The sequence below is a fragment of the Zootoca vivipara genome, chromosome 7, assembly GCF_963506605.1.
Source record: "Zootoca vivipara chromosome 7, rZooViv1.1, whole genome shotgun sequence".
Taxonomy (NCBI): domain Eukaryota; kingdom Metazoa; phylum Chordata; class Lepidosauria; order Squamata; family Lacertidae; genus Zootoca; species Zootoca vivipara.
In genome coordinates this window covers 69,419,926-69,435,484 of record NC_083282.1, presented here as the reverse complement: position 1 = coordinate 69,435,484, position 15,559 = coordinate 69,419,926, and positions in this window count along the sequence as shown.

Genomic DNA, 15,559 nt, shown 5'->3' with positions numbered 1-15,559 from the left:
AGAGATTTATTAGCCATTCAAAATACAATTTTCCCATGGCAGCTTACAATATTAATACAATTTAAAGCTGTATAAACGATAATATGAAATGACAATAATGGCAACGGTAAAAGCATTTCAAATCCTCCTATGAAATGAAACTATTTCACTCCATAAAAATGTGTGCATGGTGGGGAGGTGAGAGGACCATGAAAACTATATGTGTGCATTTAGTATGGCTCTAGAATTTACACAACAGTATACTTAATGCTATGAACTGCATTAAAATGAAAACAGATCAGACATTAAGAAGCCATGTTGCCTTTTTGCTCTACTACAGACGGGTGGGATAGAAAAGCTGAAAAGATCTCTAAACAGTGCTGGGCTCCACTTATACTTAGGAATGCTTTATATAATTATATATATTGGATGGGGTTCACCTAAGCCAGGCATCCCCAAACTTTGGCCCTCCAGATGTTTTGGACTACAATTCCCATCTTCCCTGACCATTGGTCCTGTTAGCTAGGGATCATGGGAGTTGTAGGCAAAAACATCTGGAGGGCCACAGTTTGGGGGTGCCTGACCTAAGCAGTCCCATGAGCAGAAGCCTTGCAAAAGGACTACCGCATGTACTATGGAGCTCCCCCCCCCACTCTGTCCCCTGTGCCCACGAAATGGACTCAGGGGATAGGAGAACCCCCAGGAGGAAGGGGGGTTGTACTGTTTGGCAAGCAGGAATACTTGCATAGACTGAATGATTGGAAGAGCACCTTGTTGAATTGCAACCTATATAAATATATAATTAAGAATAATGAAATTTACTTTATTTTTCTTTTGAGTCTGCATTCAGAGGCTCGGCCAGTGACCCTGCATTCAGTTTACATATATTTAAATACTAATGTTGTGATAAGAATTTCTCCTGGTTCCCTCCCCCCCCCAAAAAAAAATCATTCTCCATCAATGAATGAGGAAAAAACTACATTTGAAAAGTATCAAAGTGGAGAGAAACAGATGGTGAAATTATTATGAGTGGGGGTAAAGGTAAAGGCAAAGGGACCCCTGACTATTGGGTCCAGTCATGACCGACTCTGGGGTTGTGGCACTCATCTTGCGTTTTTGGCCGAGGGAGCTGGCATACAGCTTCCAGGTCATGTGGCCAGCATGACTAAGCCGCTTCTGGCGAACCAGAGCAGCACACGGAAACACCGTTTACCTTCCCGCTGTAGCGGTACCTATTTATCTACTTGCACTTTGACATGCTTTCAAACTGCAAGGTTGGCAGGAGCTGGGACCGAGCAACAGGAGCTCACCCCAGCAATGGGAGCTCACCCCGTCGCAGGGATTCGAACCGCCAACCTTCTGATTGGCAAGCCCTAGGCTCTGTGGTTTAACCCACAGCGCCACCCACATCCCTCTGTGAGTGGGGGATAAGGGGGTTTATCGTGCTTTCCTTTCACTTCTGTAAAAAATCATCTCATCAGTGATCTGTACTCTGCAGCCTTCCTGGGTGCCCACACTTCAATGGAAATTCAGTCAAGGGCATCAAAAGGTGATCTCCACTTATGGGAATTTTCTCAGATCAGGAAGCTTGGGTAGTCAGGAAGGATGCAATTTTCTGGAGAAATGTTTGTTGGAAATTAATACAGGCATGGAAAGAAGGAAAGAGGGAAGGGAACGGAAGGGAGGAGAGGGATAGAAGACCAACACACCCTTGGCCACCTCATGAGCTCAAAATTCCCACTGAAATTCTAAAGTGCCTTGAGAATGAAGCAAAGAACAATAAAGCCTCTTTTGCCGAGGGGAAAGCTTTTGAGAAATTGAAGGACAACGTTCAGGCACAATCACTACTGAAAACACAGTAGACATGGTATTTGCAAACTGATTATTGCTGTACATTTTCATTTGTTTAATGAAGGTGCAAGTAATTTTTGAGCAGCAATTAAACTTATTGGGCTGTCATGGATAAGACAACATTTCTCAGTTGACCTGCTGCACAGGATTGTTATTAAGGTAGCTGTGATAAGAATGGCAAGGCACTTTCACCCCAATCCAGAGAAAATTAGTCATGCTAAAAATAGTCAAGTAAGATGTACAACTTAGTCAAGCAGAAATTATTTTCTATGGGTTGCAATCTTTTGTTTATAGGAATGATAACTGATTACAACAATAATGTCCTAAAAATAATGAATGTCATGTGAAATTTGGATTTCAGGCTCAGAGTTTGAGTTTGGAGCAGGGGTAGGCAACCTAAGGGTCATGGGCTGGATGCGGCCCAATCGTCTTCTCAATCCTTCCCGCGGATGCTCTAGGAATCATGTTTTTACATGAGTAGAATGTGTGCTTTTATTTAAAATGCATCTCGGGGTTATTTGTGGGGCATAGGAATTCATTCATTTCCCCAAAAAAAATATAGTCCGGCCCACCACATGGTCTGAGGGACGGTGGACTGACCCATGGCTGAAAAAGGTTGCCCCTGGTTTAGAGGCTATGAAACCTGAGTTTTTATGCATAAAAACCTACCAGAAACCCCATATTTAATAGCAGCATATTGATTTCCTAATGAGTTTTTATTTCACTGGTGCAATGCCTATTAATTGGTTCTTTAAATACTCCTGTCTCAGGATTCATGATTGTGTGCACACACCCAGAATTCTCAGATATAGGTTATTTTCAAAGCACTGTGTAATATACAGTTTAAGGTTACAGAGTTAAAACGTACTTCAAACACCTATTCAGCCATTTTATGTTTTTCCCAATTTTCACTGCTTTGCTAATGTTTGTGTCTATAGTGTAGAATTACAGCCAGCCTCTCAAGAACTATCTGATAACAAAGGCATGCCCAAGGTCATATTTTATGGAATTTTGCTTGCTCTTTACACTCCGCAATATTTCACTCAGCAGCCTGGAAATAATGTATTTTTGCTGCTTCTCTTCTTTGGAAAGCTAATAAAGAGTGCCTAATCAGCGCTATGAGGAGGAAAAGAACCAACTAAACATGAGATTCTGGTAGATGCAAAGACAAGAGGGGCATATTCTGAATCACAGGAGAGTTATTAGCTGTGAAATATAGGATTATTTGGAAACATACAGCAATGACACACATCATTTATTCCAATACTGTACAATGTTGTGAAATGTCCTGCTGCCACTGCTAGCAGCCATGTTAAATACAGAAAATCTCACATTAACCTTAACACCTCCATTGATGGTAGAATGGTACCCTGCTGCGATGATATTTACATCTTGTTAAAGGTACAGGCCATAACTGAAAGCTTCATGGACCTATAATAATAATAATAATTAATAAACCCAAGTTCTGTTTGAACAAAGATTAGCCATCTCTCTTCACCATTAGGCAATGCTCTGTGCATGCAGTCCCATTAGTTCTGTGACACATATCATCAGTGTGACATGGCTGTGGTGTTGTTTTTGTTGTTGTTTATGAGAGAGGGGGAGAGACTGAATGTGATTTGTACATCATACATACAGTATATCCAAGATTAATATCATACATCAAGATTTACAAAATACTTAGGGTACTGTAGTTTTGAGAAGTCATCTGTGTGGCTATTTGAAAGACAGTTAGTAAACAGATATTATACAACCCTAGGGCTGCATGCTTCTTTGCACAGAAGTGAACCAGTAATTAAGCATCCAAAAAACTTGCATATTTGTAATGTAGTTTTTATAAGAGCTGGGTTTTAATGGTCCTAATTAAATTAAAAGGATGTTTGATTTCTGATTTTGGTGTGTATTGCAACTAAGTCATGCTCAGGGTAGAACCACTGAAGATTTATAAATTGCTCAGAAAGTAGATAGCCAGATAGAATTGTTCCAGGAGATCATTTTAACCAGTTTCAAAAAAAGTACATGAAGTATGGGGTCAGTCTCAGAATCCTGCTGGAATGCTTTTTGCTAGAGGGTTGTCATGACACTGTCAGGCAAGGAATGTCCACAGTGAGGAATTAATTCTTTATTTTGAAAACCACACTTACATCTCTCAGCTACTCCTGGGTGTGCACCTGATGAGGCTGTTGCAGCAACAGAGCCCCCACTCCCAAGCTCATCTTACGTATCTCCCCCCACCCGAGCAGTGCACAAGCAGGTGAAGACTATGCCTGCATGTAACCTGTTTCTGCTCCTCCCACTTTATTCCTCTCCTGGTCATGGAAAAGAGTGAAGTAGAAGAGGTGGGGGCAGGAGGAGAAAGTGTGAAAGCCCTTGACTTTGCACCAGCCTGACCTATCTTTCCCCCCTCCTTCATGTGTTCTTCACTCTCCAGTCCTGCCGCTTCTCCTGTTTCTGACTCTCATCTCATGGCTAGTTCAGGCTTCCCCAGATCACCGATCCCTTCTTCCAAGTCAGTATCCATACCCCCTTCTCCCAGGGCCTACTCATCAGTATCCAGCCACAACTCTTCAGTGTCCAGTCGTCCCTGACAAAGGTTATATGCATTGATAAGAATGAAAATGGCATTAGAACCATTGGAAGAGACAGAGCAATAGTAAAGGCCATGTTCAGTCATAACCAACAAAAAAGTAATTGAAAAGGTGGAGTAATTGAGCAAGGCGCTTGCTCCTCAAATGATTCCATTAGCATTGAGGAAGAAATACTTCAGGCGTTGGGAACCCAAAAGCTGGAAAATAAGTACAGAAATGCTTGTGGAGAGTTAATATTAGAGTGAATAAAACTGAACATTTTAATAGCGTGAAAAGGGGGGCACAAAACCATTAGCATTATCTTTACAGTGGTACAGAGAGAGAGAAAATAGAGAGTGGAATAAATTTCTGACATAGTAAATAACTCTTCCTATGGCTTCTTTCCAAAATATGGTTGCACTGAACACGATACCTAGTGATGTACTCACTTGACATGCATAATAACCAGCATTCACACGATGGAACAACTGAGAAGCTGAAAAGGCGTGTTGTACATGAGCAACCTCTCAATCTATTATTAGAGTGTAAATAAAATCTATTGAAGTATTTTTATTATAACTGAAATTGACCATATATTAACCCAACACAAGGCTTGTCCTGTCTCAGTATCTACTGCCCAGTTTCCATTTTCAACCATATTTATTACATGAATGGAGAAGATTGACCACATATGTCATATGCCTTGATCCATTCCAGGGCTGGTTTTGCCTCATTAAACCTGTTACTACTGAGGCTATTTCCACATGTGAGAGCGAACCACTAGAAGCAATAGCATGCAGCCAGAATGGCAATGACTCTAGCATGGGGCCTGTGGTGATATGCTACAATGTTTATTATTTCTATTTCTCTGTTGTACAACATAATCATAACTAAATCACTTTTAATAGATTCTGGGATGCTTTTTTAAAAATAAAAAAACACAGCTGGAATAAATACATATTCCTATTTCCATGGGTGCCAAAATAAGCCAACACCATCAAAGCATGCTCTGCATTCTGTCTCCAGCTTTCTCAGAATTTTATATAGCAGCAATGAAACAAACTTAAGAGTGCACAGAGATATCCTACAGAGCTTCTGTCTTGGCACTGATGGGTGTTTGCTTGCTTTGAGAGCTTCACGTCATTAAAGCTGTTTCCCAGACACACTCTGTTCTACTTTGTCTTTTGTATCTGTGAACCCAGGAAAGATTATTCTAGGTAGAGGATTGAACAATGGTCTTGAATCTCAATAACTCTGAAAAGGACTGTAAACAGTTGCCAGGATTGAGGTAGGAGGAATGGAGGGGCAGAGAAATGTTATTAAAGAACTCAATTTTTGCAATGAACCATAATGGTTATAAAACATGCCAGAATTTCTGTAGCATGTTGCAAAGATAGCTCAGGGTGATCATCAACCCAAACCTGAACTATGTTACCTTTTAGAGAGGTGAATTCACCACTCAGCTTCCCCTATTGTCTGGTATCAGTTGTAGTATCTGTTGTTGATACAGGGGGGGGGAAGCCAGTAACACGAGGTGGAATTAAAACATTGTTAGTGCTTGATACTGACAATGCAAATAGCACTTTTCCTCTATTCCCCCTCATAAGTTTGGTGTACAGTAGAATATCGAGTCTTCAGTGAAGAGTATCATGCTGAGACCACTGAAGGCAAGATCGGACAACTGGTTCAGCACCCAGGACAGTGCTGCAAACATTCCCCATATGCTTGATTGCTTGATGTGCATAATTTGATTGTGAGAATCTGGCATGCCTTGCATGCCATTTGCATTAGCATTGTGGATGGCCAGATCACAGCTGGTGGACATGCTGCAATCATTCTGACATTTTTCCCCCTAGGCACTGTTAAGACAAAATGTGAAAAATGTAAAACCCAGGCACTCAAAAGGATAATGAAGTGGTCTTTTAAGTGACTATATTTAAAAGCAAACATCGCAATGAGCCCATTGGAGATGTCTTGCCAGGGCTGGTCAGAAGGTGAGGAGGAATGAGATGAGTCTGGAGAATTGGATTCTCACCTGCACCCCATCCTGGTTGATAACTGGTTGGGCTATTTCTGAGTGCAGCCATCTAGCACAGGCATAGGCAAACTCGGCCCTCCAGATGTTTTGGGACTACAACTCCCATCATCCCTGACCACTGGTCCTGTTAGCTAGGGATGATGGGAGTTGTAGTCCCAAAGCATCTGGAGGGCTGAGTTTGCCTAGCCTGATCTAGCAGATCTTTCTCCTCCTAGGCAAGTAAGAAGCATGAACAGAGTTGAAGGACACAAAACACTCAAGGAGGGTGTGAATCAGGGCTGACTGGTGTGACTGGTGAGGATGGAGGGGGAACCTATTTGGCTATAGGCCTGAGGTTCCCCATCCCTGCACTAAATGAAATATGCTTTAGGACTTCACTTCAAACAAACTATGAAGCCCACTGTACAGATTTCACAGCCAGTGCAGATCCCTGTCTAACATCTAAGGTGGGGGAAGAGCAGGAAGAGGACACTACTGCTTTACAGGCATACAACAGAGTTTGGGAAATTCAACAGATATACTTTCAACCCCTGTCAAGGTCCTCTATGTGGGTCTTCTCCTAAGTGTTCGGTTTCTTTTCTTGCCCTTCCTTGGGTTTAGAAGATTGTCCTCCGGATGTTTCCTGTCGTCTAATGTTAAAACATCTCTTTATATGCAAATAGTATCCAAATGTCCTTTGCACCCTGTGCACCTTTTAGACGTAAACTGAAGTCCTAGCATCCCAAGGAAATGACTCTATTATATGCTTTCTAAGCTTGCCCAGGCAATTTTTTTTTTTACGTTTGGGGCCCAGATTTGTAACATGTTGCAGTGGAGTAACACAAATGATGTTGCTGGAAGTGCCTGTAACCAACACCAGTGGGCAGAATATGACCTACATATTCAGCCCAGGCTGCCCTTCTTTGTTAATTTCAAGGTCTGTGTGTCTAGGCACAATGCTGCTGAGTTCAGATATAGAAGCCTCCATGAATGTGCTATTAAAGCCAAATAACTTCATTAGGGTTGGCGATGCCACCATGCGTGCACAATGAATTGTTTACAGAACTAAAGGGTCTCTTAAGAATCTCCTTCCTTAAACTTTGATGTTTCTTTTCCTAAGGGAGCTGTGACACCACTGTGTGCTCAGCAGCCTATTCAGTGTGACGCTGGAGCATAATTTTATCCCACTGCTATTATGCTGAAAAAAGACATGGGACTCCTGCCCAAAGGAGTAGACCCCTGTCTTCTTCTCTCTTCAGTGTATATATGCATGCAACAACTCTACATCTGCTGTAACATTTCCTTCCAGCTGCTGCTGCTACTTCTCTTAATGTCTGCATCAATGCTTGCTCATCTGTCTGTCTGACATTCTATCTATCTATCATCTATCTATCTATCATCTATATATCATCTATCTTCCTATCCCTCCCTCTCAGTGGTTATTGAAATATATTGACTGAAAGCCAAAAGGCCTCAATTAGAATTGCAGAAATGACACCTTTTCTATGCTCCTGAACAGATGGGGAGAAAAAGTTGATAGGGTGAGATTACAAGCCTGCAGCTATTGATCTTTTTTTCCCCTTCTCCCAAGCTGCACATGAAATGATGGTGCTCGAAAATAATATCACATCATCACAGCAAATTCCAACTTCAGATTTAATATATTTCTCCCATAGCGTTTCATCAAAACCATCTGACTTGGTGTCTATCCTCACATCTTGCAGTAATTAAATGAGGTGGTAATATTGGAGAGACCACATGATTTCCATCTGTACGCACAGTTCAGTTGCCCATGTGATGCATTTTAAAGCAACAGTGAAATGATTACTGACCATCTGCTTGCATCCTTACTATTAGAAGTGATTGTGAATTCTCTCACTGCTTTACACTTTTCCATATCACAACAAGCTTCTGAAAAAATTACTTGCTATACCCAGAATTGTAATCAGTGTGCTTTTGTCAGAGCTAAACTCAGATGAGTCAGAAACCAGGATTTGTGCCAGGGAATCGGAGCTGAATTATGAAACTAGAGGTTAGGACTGGACAGGAAGTTGGACCAATGGATTAAGCAAGAACGAAAGAATACACCAAAAGCTCCAGAAGTCTGTGTTATTCAGGCAGGGCTTAACTGGAACAGGAAAACCTTTTGTACTCCTCCTTGTTCAGGTGTGACCAATGGACAACCTGGCTGGGTGGAGTCAGTGTAGGGCCCAAGGGTACTTCACTGCCCAAACAGATGCTGCAACTTGCAACTTGGTGACTTACCACATGGGGCAGATGCACACAAATCCACCAAGTACCTTGGACTTTCGCTCCTCTGTGGTGTTACCAGGGATGAACTTGCACCAGTTTTCATCTACCGGTAGTATCTTGCCTGGAACTTATCTTAAGTGTCTGGGTTCAATTCTGCAGTAAGTGAAATAATAATATGTAACTGAGAGTGAGTGCCTCCAGGAATGAGCAGAGTATCTTTCTCTTAAAACTATAGAGCTTCCAGAACTAAGAATGTTTCTATTAGGAAGGATTGAGCCCCATGACTGCTTCTTTGAGAGCTGAATTCTGCTTTTCGTGTCGCTTCTGAAACATAGTTCACTTTCTTGAATGGGCTGAGCAATCATCATTTATACTGATAGCAAAGTCGACTCTCTGAGTGTGCCTCCTTATGTAACCAAAAGGCACCATTTATAGGTTTGAGGAGAATTAGGAGGACCCAAAGTTTTATAGAGATACTTTAAAAAAAAGCAGCCCTTAGGGAGAAAACCACTAAAACAGCCCAGTGACGCCTATGCATTTTCAGAACACTGACTGACTGGAGGGGGTGGGCAAGAGAAAACTTGGTGGAGTGGGAATAAAATGAAGGCACGGCTTACTGGCTGGCTTAAATCCTGAACAAGAGGACCCCATGTTGCAGATCCCACTGGTTTTAACTGTTTTCTTAACCTATAGGTAAACCAACTATTAGATCCCAGTCCCTGCCCTCTCTTTTTGTGATGCATCCAGATCTGGAAAGCAAGCTAGGCATTTTTTTCCCCAGGTGAAGAGTCTTCCTTGTGGTAATAATGTGAGTGAATGTACCATAAGCAACTGTGAACACAGTGGATTTGACTTGAACTGGATCTGTGCTTCAGGGTTGCCATTAGGTCCCAAGAGCTGTTCTAGCTGTGCCCTATTGATTAGTTAGCAGATGGTTTTCAAAAAGGTCCATCAAGCTTGACTGACAAAAAAAAGAGCTTGGACATGTGACTGTAATGGGACCCTTCCTTGTGTTGTGACACTGTTAAGGCACATCGCACACACTGTTATATTTTATAAAGCCGTTGTCATGCTGGCAGGTATATGAAGGGCCTAATAGTTTTGGCCAGGTTGTGCCTGATAACATAATAACAAGGGGGGTTTATCGGAGGTTCTGGGTGCAATTTACCCTCCTCTTCCTCCATCCACTAGCTGGGAAAGCTAACCTTTAAATGTCAGCTGTTGGTGTTGCTTTGCAGAGACATACAGTACCAAATGCCAGCCTGGGTCTGTGGGCAGCTTGCTTATTTTCTTGATGAAGATAAATGAACACTGTTACGTCAAAGCTGTAACAGCAACATCTGCACCCGAGCACTAATGAAAAGTCAGGTAGATGATAATGTTATCACAGTCTGGGTTTGTCGACAGCAAATTACAGAATGGGTAGACTGTCCACTTCCTTCCTTCCTTCCACAGGTCAGGAAGCAGTGGGACTCCACAGTGTTGCAACCTGCTTCTTTCCCCCCTTTACTACGGTAGTATTCAGAAGAGTAAATCAGGCAAAAATGAAGCTTTAAGGAAGTAAGCTGCTATCTAAATTTCTTCCTGTATGTGTGTCTGTGTCTTCCCCCACCATTATTATCAATTGAATTTGTTGGATGGAGAATGTTTGAAATGTTTCCTATCCACCCCCTTGGTCCCCCCAAAAAGAGATACAGGTGTGGTTGCCCCCCCCACACACACATTGGGAAATGCCACCATGTGATATTTCCCACCCACCCCCATAACTGGTAGTCCTAATGGCTGTGAGCCCTAGTGGTTGTGAGCCCAGTCCTATTTGATGCTGTACAAATTTATCTTGTACCAAATCACTATAGAAATTATTACTATGGTTTTTGCCTGGCTAGCCTAATAGGTGGTTGGAGGCTGGAAAAAAGGAACTGTATGGCCCTTAATGAACTGGAGCCAGTCTTTGGAATGTGTCATTCCTCAGGGTCTGAAGAAAGAATAGAAGAACTGAAAAATAGTTGTGGCTGCAGTTTTAATTGGACAGAGGCACAAAAGGTGTGAGCTGGGAGTTTTTAGCTGGAGTTGACTAAGGCCACATTCTCATCATCCTTTTAAAGCATTATGATATTGCTTTAGGCACCCAAAGAATTCTGGGGAATGTGGTTTGTTAAAAGTGCTGAGAATTATTAGGCGACGCCATTCCTTTCCAGAGCAACAATTCTCAACCTATCCTTCTTCACGGGGAGCTCTGGTGTACTGACAACTCTTAGCCCCCTTAGCAAACTACTGCACCCATAATACTTTGATGGAAGCCATGACTGTTTAAAGTGGCATCATAGTGTTTCAAATGTGTGGTGTGCATGTGACATATGCTGCATTTTTTAGCCCCTAAAGCAGGATTAGTGGTTGTGCTTTTGGTGTTTGTTTCCAGTTTGCCATGCTTGTATGTGTGTAAATAGAAGGCACTACAAAAGTATTTCAGATTTCTGGTGTTGCTCTCTCCTCTAAAGAAAACTAACTCTTCTAGTACTGCCCCTGGATGTTTTTACCACTTGCAGAAGGGAGGAGCTTGTAAACACAGTATCCTGGCAGAGATACTGAGCAATTTTACGCAGGGAGCCATGAGACTACAACTCCAAGCAGGGCAAGTGATGTCAACATGGTTCAGCACATCAGAGGCTTAGGGCAGAACTCCCATTGCACTCCCACTGCTGGCTTGTGTACCCATGGCGTTAGCTACAATCCACATCTATTCTGAAGTTCCTTGAGCAATACTGTGTTTTGATGTATTCCTCCCCCGCACACAAATCAACTTTGGTCAGATTTCAATACATAAGCCCTGTGAAGACATCCATGCCCACTTGCGTGGTCAGACAGTGGGAGATTTGGAAACATACCCAACTGTACTAATTTGTACAATGCCTTGCAAATGTGATTTGAAGCACAGCGGACAATATGTCCTTCCTGCTTTTTAAACTGGCAACGTGTGCACAGCCTAGATACTGTAGCAGACATGCGACTGCAGCCGGCAACAACAGTATCTACACAGCTGCTTTTCCACCTGTCTCCTCCGTAACATCCAGTGATACAAAATGTGACATGGTCGTGCTGCGAGTTTTCCTCGCTCTGCCCCACTTCATTGGCTGCTGTTTGTGGGTGAGGACAAACTCACAGAGCAATAGCATTAAACCACATGTTTTGTATCCCTAGGTGTTACCAGGAAGAGGGGGAGAAAGAGGCACAGGGCTGCTGTTTTTTCCAGCAGCCCTGGGCCTGCCATTGTGTCTGTTTTCTGACCCCAGCCCCTGCCTTCAGTTCTCAACCTCCCCTTGCCTTGCCCCTATCTGCATGTCAAATCAGATCCTTTTAGGGAATTTGTCTCTGCTTCTTTCTGCACTGCTGTTTATAAAGATGTGCATATATACAGATCCCATTGATTTGGAGATGCGCTCGGTCTGGGCGAAGGGGGGGTGGAGGAAAGGTGCCTTTCTTTGTGTTGGTACTTTGTCTTTGTACAGAAATTGTTGGAGAGGCAAATACGAGGTAGTTAGAGAGAAGATGCTGTGCTATCTCTTTCTCTGTATAGCATGCATATTCATTCTTTTCTTGCCACATGACCCGGAAGCTGTCTGCGGACAAACGCTGCCTCCCTCGGCCTATAGAGCGAGATAAGTGCCGCAACCCCAGAGTCGGACACAACTGGACCTGATGGTCAGGGGCCCCTTTACCTTTACCTTTTACCTTGCATTTCTAGTTCTGGCATTTGGATACATTAGCAGACTTTTATAAACACAGATGCATAAGAATACAATCCAGCCAACTGACTCCACAACTCAGAATGGATAGGATCCTCTCAGCTTTTCCTTCTGCGTTCTATAGCCACAGGGCCCAGAATCTGGTTGGGTATGAAAATGGAAGACTATCCCCTTCTAGGCTTACAGCCGAGATAGATAGAGATAAGTAACCAGGGCACAAGAAGTCATGGAGACAAGGGCACACTTTTAATTCTCTTCTTTCCTTAAATGTTTGGGATAGGAAACGACCACCCATAACATAAAGCACCCAGAATGAACAGTGTTGTTTCAGAGTTCCAATGGTGAGTACATTACTAGCTGGGATAAATTAGAAATTGACATTCCTTAGATGCCATCTTAACAGTTCAGATGTAAATGTAAAGCCCTCTAGGCCATGAAACTGCATGTTATTATTCATGGAATTTGCAATGAAGATGCAGCAGGAAATGCTTTTGAAGATTGAGTAGGTCACCCTGCTTTCCTATGGATTAGTATGTCAGGTTTGGAGCAGGGTTGCTAGCTTAGGGTGTGTGACCCTGATCTCCTTTCTGAGGTGAAGCCAATATAAAAGGTGAAATTTGCTTTAAAAATATGGTGGTGGTTGTTGTTGTTTTTAAAAAATGCCCCCTTCAAAAATATATAAATCACTTTCTATGAATCATACACATTTTGGCTTTTTTTAAGCCAGCCTGAGAAATGGGACAAACAATGCTCATCCATTCAAAGTGAGGCCAGGAAGTGCATCTGATTCTCTATGTGGAATTAAAAAAATTCCTTCAGTAGCACCTTAAAGACCAACTAAGTTTTTATTTTGGTATGAGCTTTCGTGTGCATGCACACGAAATAAAATAAAAACTTAGTTGGTCTTTAAGGTGCTACTGAAGGAATTTTTTTATTTTACTTCGATCCAGACCAACACGGCTACCTACCTGTAACCAGATCTATGTGGAATTGTCAAGGAAGTCTATTTCAACTATAGTGCAGCTGATAATGACTTCCCCAAGATCCTCTAGAAGCTTCATCGCTGAGTGGTAAATAGAACCTAGGTCTAACCACTTCATGACACTAGCTCTGTGTGTATCTTTTGCTTCTTGCAGTTCTGATAGATGATGATGTCAATAAACAAGCTGTATTTGTTGTCATGGTTTTTTGTTTTCATGTATACCTCCACAGCGGAGCTGAATACTATGGAACTATGCAGTAGATAGAGCTCGTTCTCCCTTGTTTCTTCTTCTTCTTCTTCTTCTTCTTCTTCTTCTTCTTCTTCTTCTTCTTCTTCTTCTTCTTCTTCTTCTGTAACCCTTAGATGTAAGTGAAAGAGATGCTGAAACGACCCATCTTTACAAATCTTTAGATGCTCAAATACTCCCCCCTCCCCATTGACTTAGATCAGCTCACTGTAACAAAGTTTGAGAAGCCCTGAATGCATCTGTCTAGACATGACATCATAAGCAAACTGATGCTCACTGGCCAACAGTGATCTGGTGCTCACCTCTCCTCAATGTAGCTTTCCCAGAACTCACTTGACCTGGACCTTGTCCTTTTCTTCCTCCCTCCTTTCTGTGCACTTTGAGCAAACATCTGCCTGTATATCGGATTTCAATTGCACACTCTGGGCAGCTAACAGATGAAAGCTCACAGGCACAGATGCCCAGAAAAATTGCCAAGAACTGATGCAGAAACTCATTCCCAAGCTGGAACGACAGCCCACCCCTTCCACTCTGTTGGTCTTTCTAATCAGCACTAAACAAGCTCTAGTGTCTTAATAGCAGCCTGTTCTGAAACAGCTCTGTGACATTGGCAAGGATGGCTCATGGTAAGGAAGCTTCCTCTCAGTCAACCACAATCTGTTTTAGTGCAGAGATGGGGAACCCTTGGCCCACTAGCTGTGGTTGAACTGCAACTCCCATCAGCCCCAGAAAGCATGGCCAATGGCCAAGGATGAGCAGCAACATCTGGGGGCCCAAATGGAAAGGCCTGGGATGATAGGAAAAGTTGGGGGAACTGGTATTGGTGTTGTTCTGGCAACACTCAGTTTTTGAATCCAATCGGCTTGAGTGTTCCACATTTGGTTTATGAACCTGCTATTCAGAGTGAGAGGAAAGGTTTACAGACCAAGGATGCAATCCTAATCCCAGCCACTTCCCAGGAGGGCTTAATGGAGCAGCAGAACTACCACCGCATCCACAGCCCTGCCAGATATGCTTGCCATTGTGGATGTAGGGACCAGACAGAGCTGGTATAGCAATCAAGCCTGGGTGGAGACCAATGCTGCCTTGGGTTGGTAGTGGGGTTAGTCTGGGATCTAATGAATCCCAGCCCTACAATAACCCATGTCATGGCTTTTGGCTGGTAGGCATTAGGAAAGAACCTACTGTCAGCACTTCTGCTCTCAAGTTCAGTGGGCAGAAGGAACATCTCCATGCCAGTTAAATAATGCTGATGAAGAATGGCAGGGCTGGGTGGAGAGACACCTCTTCCCAATCCGATATCCCTCACAGGCCAGCAAAAAGGGAGGTTGGGTTGCTCTGCTAGCCTCCAAACTACACTGTATCCAAAGATGAGAAATCCAATGGAAAGAACAGATAGCGTCAGCAGTTATTGCTTGATCGGTCATCACAGAATTTTTGCAACAATTCAGTGCGCTGTCCAAATGGAAGGGACAGAAATGGTTTTTAATGTACATCTCTACCTTTTCCCCCTTCTCCCCACCATGCAAGGCAAACACTTTTTTTCAGTAGAAATTAGAAACTATTGCTGGATTGTTCAAGAGGGCATGTAGTTGGTGTTGGGCCAGGGTATTTGGGTGTCTTCAAGTTTATCCTGTATTTCTTGTGTTGACAAAGGTTTATTTTTTATAAATGTCTATTAGGCGATATAAGCCTTTGGTTTGCCAGGTTTTTATCTGGAGGTTTTGGGCATGGTGGAATAATGGTACCAAACAGGTACCAAATAGTATGGGAAACGGCCTTACTAGAAAAATTAACCAATAAGCTGAAACTGACACGGGGACAAATAGAAGAAGATGGCTTCACCCCGGTATGGCTCCCCTTTATCACATCACAGCCCAACAAGACAATGACAAAAATCCACATACAGCATACAAATCA